This window comes from Pinus tabuliformis, chromosome 4_1, assembly GCF_031772625.1.
Source record: "Pinus tabuliformis cultivar Carrire ecotype Pingquan chromosome 4_1, CPIR1, whole genome shotgun sequence".
In the NCBI taxonomy this organism is placed as follows: domain Eukaryota; kingdom Viridiplantae; phylum Streptophyta; class Pinopsida; order Pinales; family Pinaceae; genus Pinus; species Pinus tabuliformis.
The window spans coordinates 878,689,898-878,709,273 of NC_142303.1; the positions used below are offsets into that span (position 1 = coordinate 878,689,898).

General features: G+C 36.0%; 1 pseudogene; it reads left to right on the top strand.

The window, feature by feature from the left end:
• The first annotated feature begins 7,600 nt into the window (after window positions 1-7,600).
• The window catches only part of LOC149178996 (alkaline/neutral invertase E, chloroplastic pseudogene), a 49,477-nt pseudogene continuing 37,701 nt past the window's right edge, over window positions 7,601-19,376 (top strand).

The window sequence follows — 19,376 nt, forward strand, 5'->3', positions numbered from 1 at the left end:
ATAAATAGAATGCCAATTATTGCCACTTTGCCTTTTCCAATGCCTTTCCCAATTTCCATAGCCATGAATTAATCACCAGTGATACTCATCACTATGTTTTTCCCAACATTTATCTTCGAATATGTGTCCCATGACCTTGGTCTTATTTTTATTTGCAATAAAATTAACCAGGGGTTGTTACAAACCCCTCCCCCTTGAGGGAACATTGTTCTCAGTGTTCAATAACACTTATAAATGAACAAAATAGATGCTTCCCATGGAGCTTTATAACAGAAATCGATGCAACATTTACATCATATCATACTATCGAGACCATGACCATCGTACATGAACAACATACAGCTTATTGGAGATTTATAACATAGCTCAATGCAGTGTTTGCAACATGCATATGCATATACATATAACCAACACAACATCAAACATAGACCAGAATACATCTGCTCAACTGGTGGATAGAGAAGGATAGATAGGATGCATTTGATCAACCATCTCCCATGTAGTTTCTTTGGGCCCAAATTGCTTCCACTGGACTTTAACATGTTCACTTGCTCTATTCTAGAGCATGAGTTGTTTCCACAAAAATATGCTTTGTGGTTATGGATAGAATTATTCCTCTGGTTTCACCTACAATATAGACTAATCAATCACATGATCAACATATTTCACATATCCCTTGAGCAATGAAACATGGAAAACATCATGGAATTTCACTGTCGGCGAAAGTGCAAGTATGTATTCCATTGGATCAATACTCTCAAGGATCTCGAAAGGCCCGCAATACTGAGGCTCCAACTTGGTACATGATTCAATCCTCAATGAGCTCTTCTTGGGCTTGATGCACAAGTACACATGCTTCCCAACCTAAAACTCCTTAAATACCATGTGTTGATCTGCATAACTCTTTTTCCTATCCTATGCTACCTTCAAATCCCTCTTAATAATATGCACTTCCTGTTCCATCTCTACCAACATATCTTATCCAATTAGAACCCTATTCGTTGGATCACTCCAGCTGATAGGGGTATTACAACTACGCCCATAAAGCGCCTCAAATGGAATTAGGGAAAATTTTAAGAACCCCCCCTAAATTTATATATATAATAAATGGGTGAATCTCCATGGTATATAGGAAAAATGGAAGGCGATTTTATCAATAATATAATATGTATATATAATTTTTTGGCGAATCTCTCACCAGGCATGGCGAATATTTTACTGAATTATAAAATCTTGTAAGATATTGATATTACCATGGGTCAATACCATGGGTTATTATAAACGTGGAGCTTAAAAGTTACTATTAGTAATTTATAAAAATTAATAAAATTAATAGTTGAATTTTATTTTATTTTTTATTTTAACCAAGCTAAAATGTTTAACATACATTAAATTACAACATCCATTTTTACTCTTGATCCACCCCCCAGAGGGATCAAATATTTTTTCAGTCTATGCTAGTTTGAATATCACGATATTTGATACCTCTCGGGGTTAGTAGATCCAGAGTAAAGATGGATCTATGCTGATTTAATTCCCCCATTTAAATAGGCTACATTCCAGGTGAATACCATGGGTCAATACCATGTGCCATTTTGGTGAATACCATGGTTCAATACCAAGTGCCATTTTGGTGAATACCATGGGTCAATACCATGTGCCATTTTTATTTTTATTAATACTAATATTAGGGTTAATAATGTTTTTTGCATGGTATTAATAACAATCTAGTCCATGGTATTTGTCCCATAGTATTTTGCCCATAGGTTTCACCTAAATATTTGAGTGTTTGTAAATATAAGGTGACTTATGGAGTAAATATAAAAAATGTTTTATTTGTTTACCATAACTCTGGTTTATTTATATTTTTATTAATTTACCATACCTCTTTTACAAATATGGTATTTGGCCGATAGGATTCATTTAAATAAAACCTCTTTCTTGAGCCTTCATAAATAGAATGAGGGTTACCAACTAAATATAAAAAGAGTTTTTATTTATTTACCATACGTCTAGTTTATTTATATTTTTATTTATTTACCATACCTTTTGAGTAAGTATAAAAAGACGTTTTATTTATTTACCATACCTCCACTTTACTTATATTTTTATTTGTTTACACCCTTGCATGTATATAAGGTGACTTATGGAGTAAATATAAAAAATGTTTTATCTATTTACCATACCTCTCATTTATTTATATTTTTATTAATTTACCATACCTCTTTTACAAATACGGTATTTGGCCCATAGGATTCACTTAAATAAAACCTATTCTTGAAAATGGGCGAATGGTTTCACTTAAATAAAATCTATTCTTGAAAATGGGCAAATGGAAGGTTGTAACTCCTAATTTCAAGGGTTAAATTTACCTTTTTTACCCTCTCCCTTAAAATAAGGTGGGCTATTTGAGGTGATTTGTAAAAATGTACTATGATACAAAATATTCGCCCACTAAAAATTTAAAACCCCTTAATTTCGCCAAAGGGCGAACATTCGCCCCTAAAATTTTCTATGAATGGAATCATATTCAAATGTTCTTGATACCCATTATTGTACGCAAACTCCACTAGTGGAAGATACTTTTCCCACTCTCTATTGATGCATGACATACATTATTAACATGTCCTCAAGAATCTTGTTAACCCTCTCTATCTCTCCATCTATCTATGGATGATAAGGTATACTAAAAGCCAACTCTTTCCCCAATATTGCAAACAACTCTTTCCAAAACCTAGAAGTGAACTTGGCATCTCTATCGGATACAATATTCTTAGGAACACCATGCAATCTCACTATCTCCATGATGATAATCTGAGCTATGTCACTAGATGAATTAGTATACTTCACTAGAATGAAGTGAGTTACGTTGGTCAACCTTTCAACCAAAACCATGATGGAATCATGTTGTCTAGATGTCCTTGGAAAGCATGTAAGGAAGTCCATGAAAATGACCTCCCATTTCCACTCTGGAATCAGAATCAGCTACAATAAACCACCTGGATGCTTACATTATGCTTTTACTTGCTAACAGTCTAAACATCTCACAATGAACTCAAACACCTCTTTCTTTAAGTTTGACCAATGGTAGAATTTTGTAACTGTTGTCAATGTCTTCTGATATCCCAAGTGACTTGAATATGCCTTAACATGAAATTCCCTTAAGATAAGCTTCTCGAGCTCATTGTTTCCTAGCACATAGATCCTACCCCTAAATCTCACCAAACCATCTACCATGAGATGATAATCCACATCTTTTTCATATATGATCTATTTTTTTAACCTATTCTTAAGCTGTTGGTACCTTTCATCATGTTGTCTTGCCTGCAAGTCTGTCCCATATGAAGTCATAGTTGCAATGCGATTTACCTACACTCTTCTACTAAGAGAATCTTCAACCATGTTATGCTTTCCCTTAATGTACCTAATCTATAAGTCGAATTCACTGAGCGTATCTAACCACCTAGCTTGCCTGACATTCAAATTAGGTTGGTCAAACAAGTACCTCAGCCCACTGTGATCACTTATCAACACAAACCTCTTGCTAAGAAGATAATGTCTCCACATCTTCAAGGCATGGATGATAAATACTAACTCGATATCATGAGTATAGTTCTGCTCATGCTCATTCAAATTCCTTGACTCATAGCATACTACATGTCCTTCTTGCATTAGGACTCCAACAAGTCCTCTCTTACAAGCATCTGTACACACTATGAACTCTTTATCTAGATATGTAACCTTTAGAACTAGAGAGTTTATAAGCAACTACTTCAACTGCTCAAAACTAGATGTACACTCCTTTGTCCATTCAAATTTCTTTCGTTTTCACTACAAATATGTAATAGGACAGACAAACCATAATAACTTCTTGATGAAGCTCCTATAATAACCTGCTAACCCCATGAATGATTTGACCTCATCCACATTTCTAGGAATTTCCCATTCCATGATAGATCTGATATTTTACGGGTCTAATTTGGTGCTTTCCTCGGAAATAACATGTCCCAAGTAATGAAATTATGTTTGAAAGAAACTACACTTGCTAAGCTTGGCATACAACTGATGATCTCTTAGAATTCTTAACACTAATGCTAAATTTTATTCATTCTCTTCCTCATTAATAAAATATATCAATATATCATCAATGATTACTATCAAAACCTTGTCTAGATAAGGATGCAACACACTATTCATCAAACACATGAAAGTAGCTAGAGAATTAGTCAAAGCAAAAGGAACCACAAAAACTCATAATTCCTATACCTAGTCCAGAAAGTAGTCTTATAAATGTCCTGTTCTTTGATGAGTACCTGTTGATATCCTGATATAAAATCAATCTTCAAGAACATTATTTATCCCTTCAACTAATCAAGCAAGTCATCAATTCGTGGAAATGGGTAAAATTCTTTATCATCACCTTGTTCGACTGCCTATAGTCAATGCATAACCTGAGAATACCATCCTTATTCTTTACAAACAACATCGATGCAGCCCAAGGTGACACACTTGGCCTAATGTATCCCTTGTCAAGCATTCCCTTGTCAAGAATTTCTTTGAGCTACAACTTTAATTCGACCAACTCTAGAGTGCTCATCCTATACAGTGCCTTAGATGTTGGTGTTGCCCCCGACATTAACTCAATAGAAAAGTCCACTTCCCAATAAGGTAGTAACTCTGAAATCTCTGTTGGGAATACATCCTGAAACTCTTGCAAAATCAAACACCTCTTCAAGACTTATGTATCCTTAACATCCTTAACTTTATCACTATAAATATGAACTGAAAATAACACACACCCTTTCCTACTACTATGTTTTTCCTGCATAGCTGCAACCATTCTCATTGTTGTAGGCTTCTTCTTACCCTACAACATTCTCCTTTCTTCACCATCATTGAGGAACTCAATAGCCTTATCATATCAATCCCCATTAGTCATGTGAATGTACAGTCAATCCATACCCAACAACATACTATGATACCAATGGAAGTACATTTAGATGTGTTGATGTAGACATATCATTTAGCTCAAATGCACAAGATCTTACCCAATGATGAACTCTTTTCTTAGTACCTGTAGCCAACTACACCAACCAAGACTCTGCATGCACTTCTTTATTCAAGCAACACTTATCCACTAGGTCAGGACTGATATAACTATAGTTAGATCCAGGGTCAATCAAAATAGAAACAACTTGATCACAAATCTTACCTTCCATATCGATAATAGATGCTTGATGATCAACCTGCCTATTATCCAATGCTGCATAAATCCAAGGAATACTCTGTCCAACATCCCCAACTATTTGTGCCTCCTAAGAACTGTAAATCTGAGGTCTACCACCCTAATTTTGTGGACAATATCTCTTGTGATTATCCTTGCTACAAGTCCAACACTGCAAAGGCTTCCTTCCATCACCCTTGCTCTGTTCCTCAGATTGAAATCCTTGTCATCTATCATCTGCATTGAATTTCTTGTATGTTGTTGTATTCTCCATGTTACTGGAATCCTATGGTCTTTCTTGCTTCTTATCCCAATTTCCCTTAGTCTTGGCTTACCTTTCCAACGCTGCTTATGTTTTAAATTAAGCGTATAGTTCTCATAACAATGCTTCAACTTCCCAATTACTTCCTCCAATGTCTGAGTCTCATCATACTCAATCTGATCCTTAAATGCTAATGGAAATCCACTAACAAATATTTGAACCTTTTTCTTCTCATCCTTAATATATGGTACACACCTCAACAACTCAAAAAAATTAGTTGTATACGTTTCATTTGTCATAGATCCCTTCTTCAACTCATAGAACTCCTTAGCCTTACCATCATAGTATCTCTCTGACAAGTACTTCTTTTAGAAGATTCTTTTAAACTCATGCCAACTCAACTCCTCTGCTTTGATGCCTCTGACATGCTTCACATCATCCCACCATATGTCTGTCTTCCCTTTGGGATTAAAAATTCCTATCGTGGCTTTCATATTCTCTATATAGTCACATATCTCAAATAACTTCTTCATCCAAAGTAGCCATGCTTCTGCATTTTCCGTTTTCTTCAACTCTTCATCAAAGGTAGGAGGTTTGGCTTTCTTGAAGTCATCTGGAAAGACTGCTTCTCACTCCTCCTGTAAGGATGATAACAATGATGACCATGATACCTATCCAAAGTAGAGCTAGAATATAATCCATAACCACTACCTCTCCTGTTGGGTGTATCCATCCATCTACCACCTATGATAGTATCATCCCTGTCCAACCTGTTCCCACCATGAGACCTTCTACCATATGCCCCATTTTTCCTTTCCTCCTATCCATAACTAATCCCCGTGGTTGGTCATGTCTCTACAAATTTGATAAACTTTGAAGGCTCACTACATTGACCTCTGCTTTCTTTTCCCAACCTCTAGAAAGTATTTCCTGTGATTAAATGATTCTGTCATTACCTGCCTTACAACTTCTAATTTCAGCCTTTAAAATTATCAAGGTATATATTATGTCAAGAGAGTACTCATCTTTTTGTTTCTCATTTGATCTATAAGGAGAGTCACATGAACTATAATACACTAGCTTGCTTGCAATCTCTGATCTTCTTCCTACAAACATACCATGTCAAATAAACCAAATATAAACATAATCAACATACCCTAGTGAATTTCAAGGGAGGCTATCTCATCTACAAATTCAATCAATATTAGCATCATATATATATGTATATAGATATATATATATTATATATATATATATTATATATATATATATATATATATATATATATATATATAATAAAATCAACATATTTTTTATATAGGATTTACGATTGTAGAAAAAATTATCTCCCCTAGGTTTGGTGGCTAACCCAGAAAAACAGAGAAACAGGGAACCTGATGCTTTCCTTAAAGTAAACAGATGTTGGAATTAAGCCTAGTTGGAATCCGTCATGGGATTTTATCCTTCTTTAGCTTGAATGCTCCAATTCCAACTCTGATTGCCAAAATTAGAACCTGCACAGTCAGATAACACAAGCCAAGAAACTGTGAGATATATGCAGTATCATCTAAATGTTCTATTCAATAGATCAGCATGGTATTGAAATATATGAAATAACAACATCACATATAGGAAAACAAAGAATTTTTTGCATTAATATAAATGAAAGGAGTTTACAACCATAAATAGGTGTTGATCTTATAGAAGATATCCTCCAAGGCTCACTTGTTCTTTCCTTGTCATAATGTACACCTCCAATCACCCTAAATGCATGAAATTAAGCCTCTCACCATAGCGGCATAAGGGTAAAATCATTTCTCCAAAAGCTAACCCTTTCATATGGAAGGCTCTAAATATATAGAGGAGTGGGGTAAGTTGGGAGTTCTTATCCAATTACCAATCTAAGGTTTTAGATCCACCTTTGATGGGAGGATGGGATCAAAGGATAAGGGATGGAAATTCCAAAGTGGGGTAGGATAAGATCTAAATGTTTTATCTGAGCTAAATGGTTGTAACAAATTCTGGAAGCTTCTGGAAGAGGAAGCTTCCTCAATTTCTCTCTTTTTCCGTAGGTGCAAACGGGAGTAACCTATAGGTGATTAACATAGGCCATAATGGAGCAAACTATAGGTGAATTGTTTATAACAAGAGGTGATGGAACATTGGTCCTAAAACTAGCTCAGATGAGGCAGAAACTATGGGGAATAAAAGAGGTATGCTTGGGGCTTTGTGCAAGATGATTACAAGGGGTAATAGGATGCTGATTGATCCCATTAGGAGGCCTATTGGTCTGATTTGAAAAAATGGTGTATAACAGATTTCCCCCTAAAGCACAAATTTAGAAATGATGACTGATGACTGAATTGATTTACCTTATGACAACTTGGGATCAAGAACAACTAGTGAGCTTCATATGTTACAATACATTTTCACCATAACATATTTGTCGCTGAGGGAGGCATACCATTTCTTAGCACATAAGCTCACATAACATGTATAATGATCAAAAGACATGTCTGCAGATGAAAAATAGTGGATCCATGACTGGATGACTGTTTGTGTGATCATGGCCATCATACATTGTGATCTCTATATAACTCCTAAAATCGTAGCCCGGATGGATGAAACTAGATCTAGGGCCTTATATCTCCTTCACACTACCAACCAACGTACGAGTCTAACCATGTGAGTCAATGAGCTCAGGTCAAACATGGTAGACACCATATGATTACTAACTGATGATGTAAGCTGTTAACATATACGAGACAAAATACCGATGATGTTAATGACGCTCAAGGTATTACAGTACAATCTGTATGGTGTGAATAATTAGTGTCGAACACCACAAAAAGTCTTTCGGTCGAAGGCCATTGATGTAAACCTATCTCCGAGAGTGAGGAAACTTGCAATTGATGTATGCAAGCACCAAGGTACCAAGGAATGTTTCTAAGTCAACTTCCTAGATAAAGTGTTGATGTCGATAGGAAGCGACCTATCACAGTAGGGCCTTGATGTATCCCTCATCAACGACACGAAACGAGTATCCAATGATTGAGACAGAATGATGCAGATACAGAACTGGATCAGGAAAGGAAAACATGGAATGAATCCTTAAGAGTATTGCAACAGATATCAACTAAATGAATTCTCTTGAACACACTAGTGACACTGAATGGAGTTGGTAGCATTGAACCAAAACTGAAATGGAGGCCCTGAAAATGGCATGATAACCAAAATACAAGAAAATTACCCAACCCAATAGCCACAAAGATGAAGTGTAAGAGTGTCGTGTTGCCATTAGAAAATGGAATACCCTATTTTCCCAATTTCCCCAACCATACTGGTCAATACCTATTTAGTTTTCAAAAAGCTTGAGGAGGATAACATATGCTTGATCTGTAAGTTCATCCTTCGGATGAATCCCTTTGAGTATATTTAAAAAACCATGAGAATGAGTCATTTTCCCTTGTCATGTTTGAAAAGTTCATGGTTATTTGATGTTTTAATGAGTCCAATGAAGGTAAAACTCGACATCTTTTTCATGTTTAGAGAGTTTGAAAAAGAGGCGAAAAAGAAAACTCTAGATGTCCCTTTTCGTAGATAGTCTCTCAAGTCTGAAAAGGTAGAAAAAAATACTCAAGAGAACCTCTTAGCCATGTTTGACTAAGGTATTCCTTTTTTGTAAATATTCTATCTCAATTCGGAAAAAGGGTTTAAATTATACTGAGTAGACATATTTTCATTTACTTTTATGAGTTCGAAAAGACAAGTGCTCGACAATATTTTCATATTTTGGGAGTTTGAAAAGAGCTGAAAGAGGACTCCTCTTGGAGGAACGAGTGGTATAAAGGGTAGCAATTAGTTCCAGTCATGATGGAACTGCTCAAAACATGCAAAGGTCAAGAGGATGGCTAATAAGCCCACTCATCACAATGATTCCTCAAGAAATGGTAAAAACGAAGTGAAAGTGTTTTGTTGGCCAAGAAGATGGTGACAATGGAATGAAAAAACCAAGGCTCATCTGGAAAAAATAGGCTGATAAAAATGGCAATCACGAGGGATAAAATGGGAATGGTTTCATTTTTACAGAAGCTTGAAACATGGGAAACTATGCTTGAAATTGGTTTCATTTTTACACAAGCTTGAAACATGGGAAATTATGCTGGAAATAAGTTTGTGTGCCTCCAACATAATGAATCAATTCTAGGTACATGCCCCCCAAGCTTCATTTCATGCACCTAAGTAGACTATTGGGTACTAATAGGTGGATGGAATGAAGGTTCATTTATGAGATCAAGTGAAAGACTTGACTAGGAATTTACGAGATCTAATCAAAGACTCAAATAGAAAGGTGATTTGTTTCATTTTTTAAAGAGATTGAAACATGAAAAGAAATATGCTCATAGGAAAATATTTAATTTTTTAATGAGGTTGACATAGTAAAATCACTATCCCCATAAGAGCTTGTTTCTTTTTTTAATGAGCTTGACACAAGAAAAGGAACTTTGTTCCGAGGACATGGTTTCATTTTTCAACAAGCTTGACACAAGAAAAAGAACTCTACTCGGATATTGATCATGGCCTCCGAGAGACCATGGCTTCCATGAGGTTCTCATCAAATGGGAGAACAACGCTCTGTAAGTGATACATATCAAGGGATCCAATGGAAAGATTGGGCTCCAATTCCCCCAGTACTTGATGCACTACATCACAAACTAGATCATTAATAGATGAGGGCATGGAATAGGTTGCCACATAATTAACCTATGGCAGGGGAGATACCACTCACATATAAGGACCATTTAAGGAAGTTGGTTGATTGGGAGTCAAAATAGGACCAATGAACGAAAGCTAGTCAATAGTCACGATTCTACCATTGTGTGGGGAACACATCACACGAAAGAGTGAAGAGACAAGATCTCCCATGAAATAAACATAGTCATTCCCAAGGAGTAAATTAAAATCCAAAGAGCCTTGGACTACCATCACATCGATATAGATGACCTTTACTCCCAAAGTAATAGGAAGCTTAGGAAGGATCCATAATGGTTGACTGGTTCCTCTATTAAAAGCCAATAGATTCTGGGTAACGGGCACAAGCTACGGAGAACCTAAAGCTTACCAAGTAGTTGAAGACATGATACTAATAGATGCACCTTTGTCTATATTATTTCCAGGTACATACAAATTATAATCCTATACTATGATCTAGAAGGGCATGTAAGGAGGAAGATGATATTGTGTCAGTCAAATCCAATAAAAGGAAGTGACCATAATACTTGGAGGGGGTGTCGTGGGAATAGGAGAACTACCCCCTTGTGTTATAGGAATGGGAGAAATACTCTCCAGTGCAATGAGAATGGGAGGATTCCCACCTATACCATGGGAATGGGAGAAATATCCCCAGTTCATTGGAACATGAAGAAACGAGAAGAACCCGAGTAGTATGAACTTCACTCTCTACGAGAAAGGTATGATCAACTGAAGGTGGAATCAAGTCAATATTTTTCTCAACCAATGGTTGGTCGGGAACAGACTCATGGGATTCACGTTCAGAGAGAGAGAGATTTATTGGATTTAGATTCTAATCAATCACTTCATCAACTAGTGGAGGATTGGGAGAAAGCTTCCGGAAACCAACTGGAAGTCATGGCTGAGAAGCTATAAGGTTTTATAACACTTTTTAGGCTTCATCTATATAAGTACAAAGGTGAATAGGATGATTTCCTTCACATAACATATAGGGAAATTTGAATTTACCCTTTTTCCCATGGATCTTACTATCACTAGTTGAGGGTTTGTCACCAACATGATCTCCAGAAGTTGACGACAAAGACTGATGTGAGCCTATGGACCACACTTCTAATACCTTAGGAATACTAGGAAAATATCTAAGAATGTGGTCACCCTTACATAACATGCAAGGGAATTTAACTTTATGGGGCTGATTGGAATATTTGTCCATACTAGTTGCATCCATAGAAATGGTTGCTTGTTTGCCCCTCTGCTTATTTTTCTTCTTCTTCTTCATCCTTTTCTTCTTCTTATTAACTACCTGGTTACTAACATTGAGTCTTTAACCAGGTGAAGAGGAAGAATATCAAATAGAAAAGGGTCAATTTTAGGATCAACTTGAGGTTGATATTGTTTAGGTGGAGGAGACCCTGGTTGAGAAGAAATTTGGACATTCGGAACCATAGGGTTAAAAAAAAACAAAACTTGAAAACCAATGGTAAATTCAGGAAGGGAAAAGATTTCCATATAAGGAACACAAATATTTCCAAAAGAAGGAAGAGGAATAGGATTCCCGTTAGAGGGGTTTCATTGATTGGTAGACTCGGGAACTATTGTCATTAGTCTCAACCTAAGATCTACTAAGGATTTTTTCCATGAAGAGGATGTTATTCCATGGTCAATTAATTGATTTTAGAAATTAACAACAAAAATAAATAAAAAAGAGGGTAATCTAGGCATAAAGGATTACTAAGTAACTGTAAATTGAAATATAAACCTTAGCGAACCAAGGAATTAATGTATGTGCAGGCAATATCCCCAATGTTGTGTTTGGTGTATCATAGTATACATGGTGGCTGACTCGGTTACCTATGGAGAGGATAGAAACCTATGGTGGAATTCCAAAATATACTCGACGATACATGGAAGTGAAATTTGTAGTAGTGCTTTCAAATGCCTAAATGTATGATGAGAGTTCCCATATACTTATCATGCATGGAATGCCATCCGATATAACCGAGGGTACGTGGAGAATGATTCGATACACTTACATATGTGGAATGGGATATCACCCTTGGAATGTAATGCTAATAGAGAATGACAAATCCTACATTTAAAGATGTTGGAACACGTCTCTAGCTTAAAGATCTGTGTGTGTTGTTAAGTTTCAAATGATCCTTAGGTTAATTGAGATGAATTTTAAAGTTGATCTTGAATTAGATTTCAGTTTCAACACTCAAAACTCAATGTCACTTGAACACACCTATTATGCAACTAATATGAGAAAAATAACTCTTTTCAATTTCGATGAAAGCTATCTAGTGTAGGGAAGAGGTGCAAACAATGATGCAACAATCAAATATGCAACAAAAAAGAGCTTCTTAACTAGATATTTCAATTTCACTATTCCAATTCAATTCAAAGGATTAAAATATGCCAAACCATGTAATGTAATCTATGCATGATTCTCCTGAAAACTATGAAAATGTAATCTATACACAATTTCCTTTCCTACTCTAAAAATGAGAATTCTAATTATGAAAATATGATTTATGCAAGAGAATTCTTCAAAATAAACACAAGAGGATTCCAATGAAATCAAATGTAATATGAGATTTCATGAACAAAGGACTCAAACTAAAATTGGGTGAAAATTTCAAAAAATCAAAAGAGATGACACTCAAAGACGATCAACACTCATACACAATTGCATTTCTTTTCTAGCAAAAATGAAAGAAAAAACATGCAATTTAACACTAGGGAATTCCAATTTCACACACAAAACCCTAGATGCAAATGCAAAGATTTTTTTTTTCGACACTCTTAATTTTCAAAACGAGGAAAAATAAGATGCAAATGTTTAATCACTGATTCAAGTTCAATTTTGAGAATGAGGACTTAAACAACAATTCATCCAAGTGGTCAACGACAAAAAAAATTAGCTTACAAGCGACCAAATGATAAGAAAAAATAAAAAACAAAACAAATTCTTACCGAAGGAAATCAAACACAAATACGAACCAAATGGAGGCTTTAGAGAGACCACAAGACACTCAAGACTCAAGGAAGGTCAACTGGAAGTAGGCTGATCAAAGAGACACTAAAAGAAAGGGAAAGTTTTGTGCAAAAATAGGGGCCAACACTAATGTAGAAAAGGCACCAGTGCTTTTCAATGCTGGTACAAAGCAGGCCCAGGTGAGGTGCAACGATTTATCAGAGGCACTGAGGGAGAATTGGTCTGGGGATAGAGGATTCCAACACAAAAATTGCAAAAGAGACTCAATGAAATCACTTCATAGGTCTGTTATTGGTTGGGTGAAGCCACAAATGTCTATCAAATAGGTAATAAAACACCATGGAAAAAGGAACCACCAAGGGAATACATCATTCCCCAGTGGAGTTTCCAATTTTTCATATAGGATTTACGATTGCAGACAAATGTATCTCTGCTAGGTTTGGTGGCTAACCTAGAACAACAAAGAAACAAGGAACCCAACATTTTCCTTAAAGTAAATAGATGATGGAATGAAGCCTACTTGGAATCCATCGTGGGATTCTCTTCTTCTTTAGCTTGAATGCTCCAATTCCAACTTTGATTGCCAAAATTAGAACTTGCACAATCAGATAACACAAGTTAAGAAACTACGAGATCTAGCAGTATCATCTAAACACTATATTCAATAGATAAACGTGGCATAAGAACATCACATATAGGAAAACATATAATTCTTTGCATTAATATAAATGGAAGGTGTTTACAACCATAAATAGGTGTTGATCTTGTAGAAGAGCTCCTCCAAGGCTAACTTGTCCTTTCCTTGTCACAATGTGCACCTCCAATCACCCTAAATTCATGAAATGAGTTCTCTCCCACAACACCATAAGGTTAAAATCACTCTCCAAAATCCAACCCCTTACATATGGAAGGTTATAAATAAATACAGGAGTGGGGTAAGCTGGAAGTTCTTATCCAATTACCAATCTAAGGTTTTAGATCCACCTTTGATGGGAGGATGGGATAAAAGGATAAGGGATGGAAACTCCAAAGTAGGGTAGGATAGGATCTGAATATTTTATCTGAGGTGAATGGTTGTAACAAATTTTGGAAGCTTCTGGAAAAGGAAGCTTCTAGCAATTCTCTCTTTTTCCCAAATTTGCTAGAGCCAATGTAGGTGCAAATGGGAGCAACCTATAGGTGATCAATGTAGGCCACAGTGGAGAAACCTGTATGTGAACATTTTCCAACAAGAGGCGAGGGAGTGCTGGTCCTAAAACTAGCTCAGATGATGCAATTTCAGGCAAAAACTTTGGGGAATGAAAGAAGCATGCTTAAGTCTTTGTGCAAGATGATGACAAGGGGGAATAGGATGTTGATTGATCCCATTAGGAGGCTTACTGGTTGGATATGAAAAAAAATCTATAAAAATATCAATCATATCAACATACCAACATTATCAACCTCTATGTGACGACACAAAACCACAAAAATGACCACCATAGTGCATGCATAACAAACACATAGAAAACGAACATTCATGCATGACAAACACATTTTGCTCAATTATTCTAAGTTTTTGAACTTGGAAGCTCTGATACAACCCTGTAACCTCGCCTCCCACATTTACCCACTTACTCGTCAGAGTAAAAATGAGACGAAGAGTTACCATGACATAACCCAATCTCCAAGCTTTGGATATGAAAGTGGAGCTAACAACTGATGACAAGCTGATAACTCACCTCATCCCTCAAGACTATAGGACACTCAAGGGCCAAAGAACCACCCCAAGTGATGAAACCCTAATCTAGGGTTACATTTCACACACTTTAACCCCTAACCACATGCAAGACAAGGCCTCAATGTCGTTATAGGCCCCCAACCACATGCACAAGCCTTCCTGGGTGTGATTGTGACCAAATTTTCTAGTTCAGAGGGTGCGGTCCTTAGATCCAAGCCTAGATTCCAGGTCAACCTCTAGACCAATGCCTACAACTTCTTGGAACTTATTAGAATCAAGGGCATGTCAAAAATTCTAAACCTACAAACTTGAATGAAGAACTTGAACTAAACTATCAAGAAAATAACAAACATTTTGTTAAACACATGGAAAACATGTAAGATACAAGTCATGAATGAATATCTGATCATAAAAGTCTCGAATTCATCTGAGAATTACTAAGAAGGCCTTATTACCTCTCCATATAGCTACAAAAACACTTATTAGTTCATACATTCATCAAATGGTCAATAACTAAACCATTCATTCCATGAGCCATAGACGATACACATCATATGAACAACATATAACTATAAAATAACCAACATATAAACCATGGAAACTTAGCCATAATATCACCAACATAATTTCTACAAATATACATGAATCAAATAGAAGAATAACTCTTATTAACATATGAAATTACCAACCAAGTTAAGGATTCCACATACCACACAACCATATATTAGGCTGAACCAAATCTCTCTTTCTACCAATCACCCCCGCACCATATTCCAAGCATGAATGTGGGATATCATGGGATAAACCAATAAAAACCAAACCAGGGATTCTAGAGGAAATACCAAATCAATGCCCAACCATTGATTCCACCTCATGGTTAGACATAACTAACACCAACCAAATTTGTCTCTACCTAAGTTGTTTAGGGCTCTAGGAACTAGTTATTCAACCCACAGCCTTCTAGGGCTCAATGAATTTGTCCGTCCTGGCTCGAGGGACTAGTAACTCAACCCACCAAGGGATACAAAGCGTTTGTAGCAACCTAGGCTCTAGGAATAGTAACTCCCCAAGTTGTTCTAGGGATTCCAGAGTGTTTGTTCCAACCCACAAACATAAGGAATTATGAGCACCAACAAAAAAAAATCAAGTGGAAAAACCCACAATGCCATGACTATCTAGGAAATGGAAAGGCAAGGCTAAAACCATTGTCAATGTAGGAAATCCTCCATGCCAATGACGACATATAACCATATAATCACATGCATATACCATGCATCAATAAATTAGCAAGAAAAACATGCATGCAACCTGTTACCCTGCAAAGCAATCTAGTTGTAGTCGTTGATCCACCTATTCCCTCGCGCTTTCCTTCTTTCCTTTTACTTATTTATCCAAATCCAATGTATTCCAAAGTGATCCAAGAATTCTCAAATAATGCTCCGAGATTTCTCTAAGGGTGGAAGAGTATGAGAGAATGAGAGAATAGAAGAGAGCTCCACACAAATATTGTCAAGAGCTAGCCAACAAAATATCAACTGAAAAAGGTTGTGAACTGATCCTCAAATGCCTTTTTATCATTGAGGCCTATATTTTCTTCATTTTCCTTCATTTTTCCTTAAATTTTCCTCACATGCAAATCTATGACTCTTCATCTCCCTTTTCTCCTATTTTCCTTTATTTCATAAACAAAATGCAAATTATTGTCTCTTTTCCTTTGCCAATGCCTTTTCCAATTTCCATAGCCATAAATTAATCACCATTTATACCCATCGCTATGTTTTTCCCAACACTTAGATTGGAATACGTGTTTGATGACCTTGGTATTATTTTTATTTGCATAGAAAATAAGCCAGTGGATGTTACAATTCATCTTAAAGATGAAGGTAAAACATTTCCTTAGGTAGGGTTGTAAATTGTATGTGGCTGAGACCATAATAATAGGAAGGGAATATCCCTAGACTAGCATCTAGTTCTATCAGAATTTGAGGATGTTTTTCCCAAAGAATTACTAGGGTTACCTCTTAAGAGGGATATTTATTTCACAATTGAATCAAAAATTTGCGTGGAGCCAATATACAAGACATGCTATAGGATGATGGCTACATAATTTTTCAAGATTCAAATGGAGTAAAGAAGTTGTTATATTTGGTACTTATTAGACCTGATAGTTCAGCTTGGGGTGTGTTAATGATTTTTATCAAGAAAGATAGTTCCTTAAGATTGTGCATAGATTATAGGGACTTGAATCGAGCCAAAGCAAAGAATAGATACCTAATACCTAGAATAAATTATATATTTGATTAAAAAACAAGAGAAATGGTTTTCATGAAAATTGATATGCAATCCATATATCACCAGATAATGATTAAGGAAGGTGACACTGCAAAAAACACCCTTCAAACTTGGTTTTGGAACCATGAGTTCGTAGCAGTGTCATTTGGCTTAACCAATGCATTTGAAATGTTCACGAGCCTCATGAATGACATATTCCAAAATTATTTCAGCCACTTCATGCATGTATTTCTAAAAGATATTCTCATTTATTCGAAGAATGAAAAGGAGCATGAAGAATACTTAAGGATTTTTTTGAACTGCTAAATGGAAAATAAGTTGTATGGTAAATTCTTGAAATTCTCTTTCTTTTAGAAGGAGATTCATTGTTTTGGCCACATCATTTCAGGGGATGGGATTTTGGTGGGCTTGGAAAAGTTGAAGGCCATAATTGATTGGTCAGTGTTGAAAAATTCTCATGAGGTACATAACTTAATGGGGTTAGTAGGCCATTATTGAAGATTCATGGGAGGGTTTTCAAAGTTTGTGAAACCCATCACCTCCTTGTAGCACAAGGGATTTATTTATGAATGGAAAAATGAATGAAACACTACATTTGTTGAGCTAATGAGATTACTAACTTGGAGAAGGACTTCATAGTTTGCACAGATACTTCAAGGAAAGTATTATGAGTTGTGTTATGCAAGAAGGTTGAGTAATAACTTATGCATCTAAGAATTTGAAGAAACATGAAGATTTGTATGCTACTCATGAATTAGAATTAGTAGCAGTAATTCTAGGTTTAAAAATTTCGAGGAATTACCTCATTGGGAGAAGTTTTGAGATAAGACTGATCATGAGAGCTTGAAGCATCTTTTCACTCAAAGGGATGTGAATATCATGAGTGAGTACGATTTTTTGATTTTTCACATCAAGGGAAAGGAGAATGTGGTGGTTGATGTACTAAGTATAAGACCAAAAATCTTCTCCCAGTACCCTTGAGGGTCAATTTGAGGGAGGTGTGATAGAAAAACTATTTGGAGTGGTATATAAAGGTTACATAAATTCTCTAGAATGGGAAGGAAATAAAACCAATTTTTTAGGGTTATACCCTTGATCAAGATGGGATATTGATATTTCAAGGAAGAATGTACATCCTTGAGAAAGGGAATATACAAAGAACCATCCTTGAGGAGTCACATAGAGAACTCTACTATGCACATCTTGATGTGAAGAATATGTATGCTAATAAGATAATAGTTTCCTTTGGGCATACATCAAGCATGACATAGTCCAATTTGTTGCTGGATGTATTGAATGCCACTAAGTGAAGGCCGACCATCACCACCCAATAAGACTCCTATAAATGCTTGACATCCCTATGTCTAAATGGAAGGTCATCTCTATGGATTTGTTTGTAGGTTTGTCACTCACATCACAAAGGCACAACACCATTTTGGTCATAATTGGTAAGTTGACCAAAAGTGCCCATTTCATCCGAATTAGAGACACTTATGATGTCACCAATGTGGCATGAGTGTTAATAAGAGAAATTATTTGGCTACATAAATTACCCATGAAGATGATTTTATATAGAGACTCTCAACTTACATCTAGGTTTTTGACAAGTTTGTATTCAACATTAGGGACTTAGCTAAACCTAAGCATCACATACCATCTAGAAATAGATGAGAAACCTAAAAGAGTACCTTAGGTTATGGAATACATGCTTAGAATGCATGTTATTGTTGAAAATAATACTAAGAGGGGGGGTGAATCAGTATTATCAAATTCTTTTTCCACTTATATAAAGATTAGCAGATCTGACTAATGAAACTTGTGTATACCTTCCAGACTTATAATTTAATTTATTCTTTAGATGTTGGTCATTAATCTGTGTATCATAACCATATAACAGTAAGCAGGAATAGAAAAGTAGACCAGACAGTCACACAAAAGAACATAAGATATAAGGTGGAAACCCAATGTGGGTGAAAACCACCTATTGCAATATGTCTCTATCTTCTTTCAATTAGAAACTTCCTTTTACAATGATTTTGTACTGGTGCAGTCTTATACCAGCACGCAGGCTTCAACCTGCAGAAGGCTACAACCTTCTCTCGTTCTCTAGACTCTTCTGGAAGGGAGC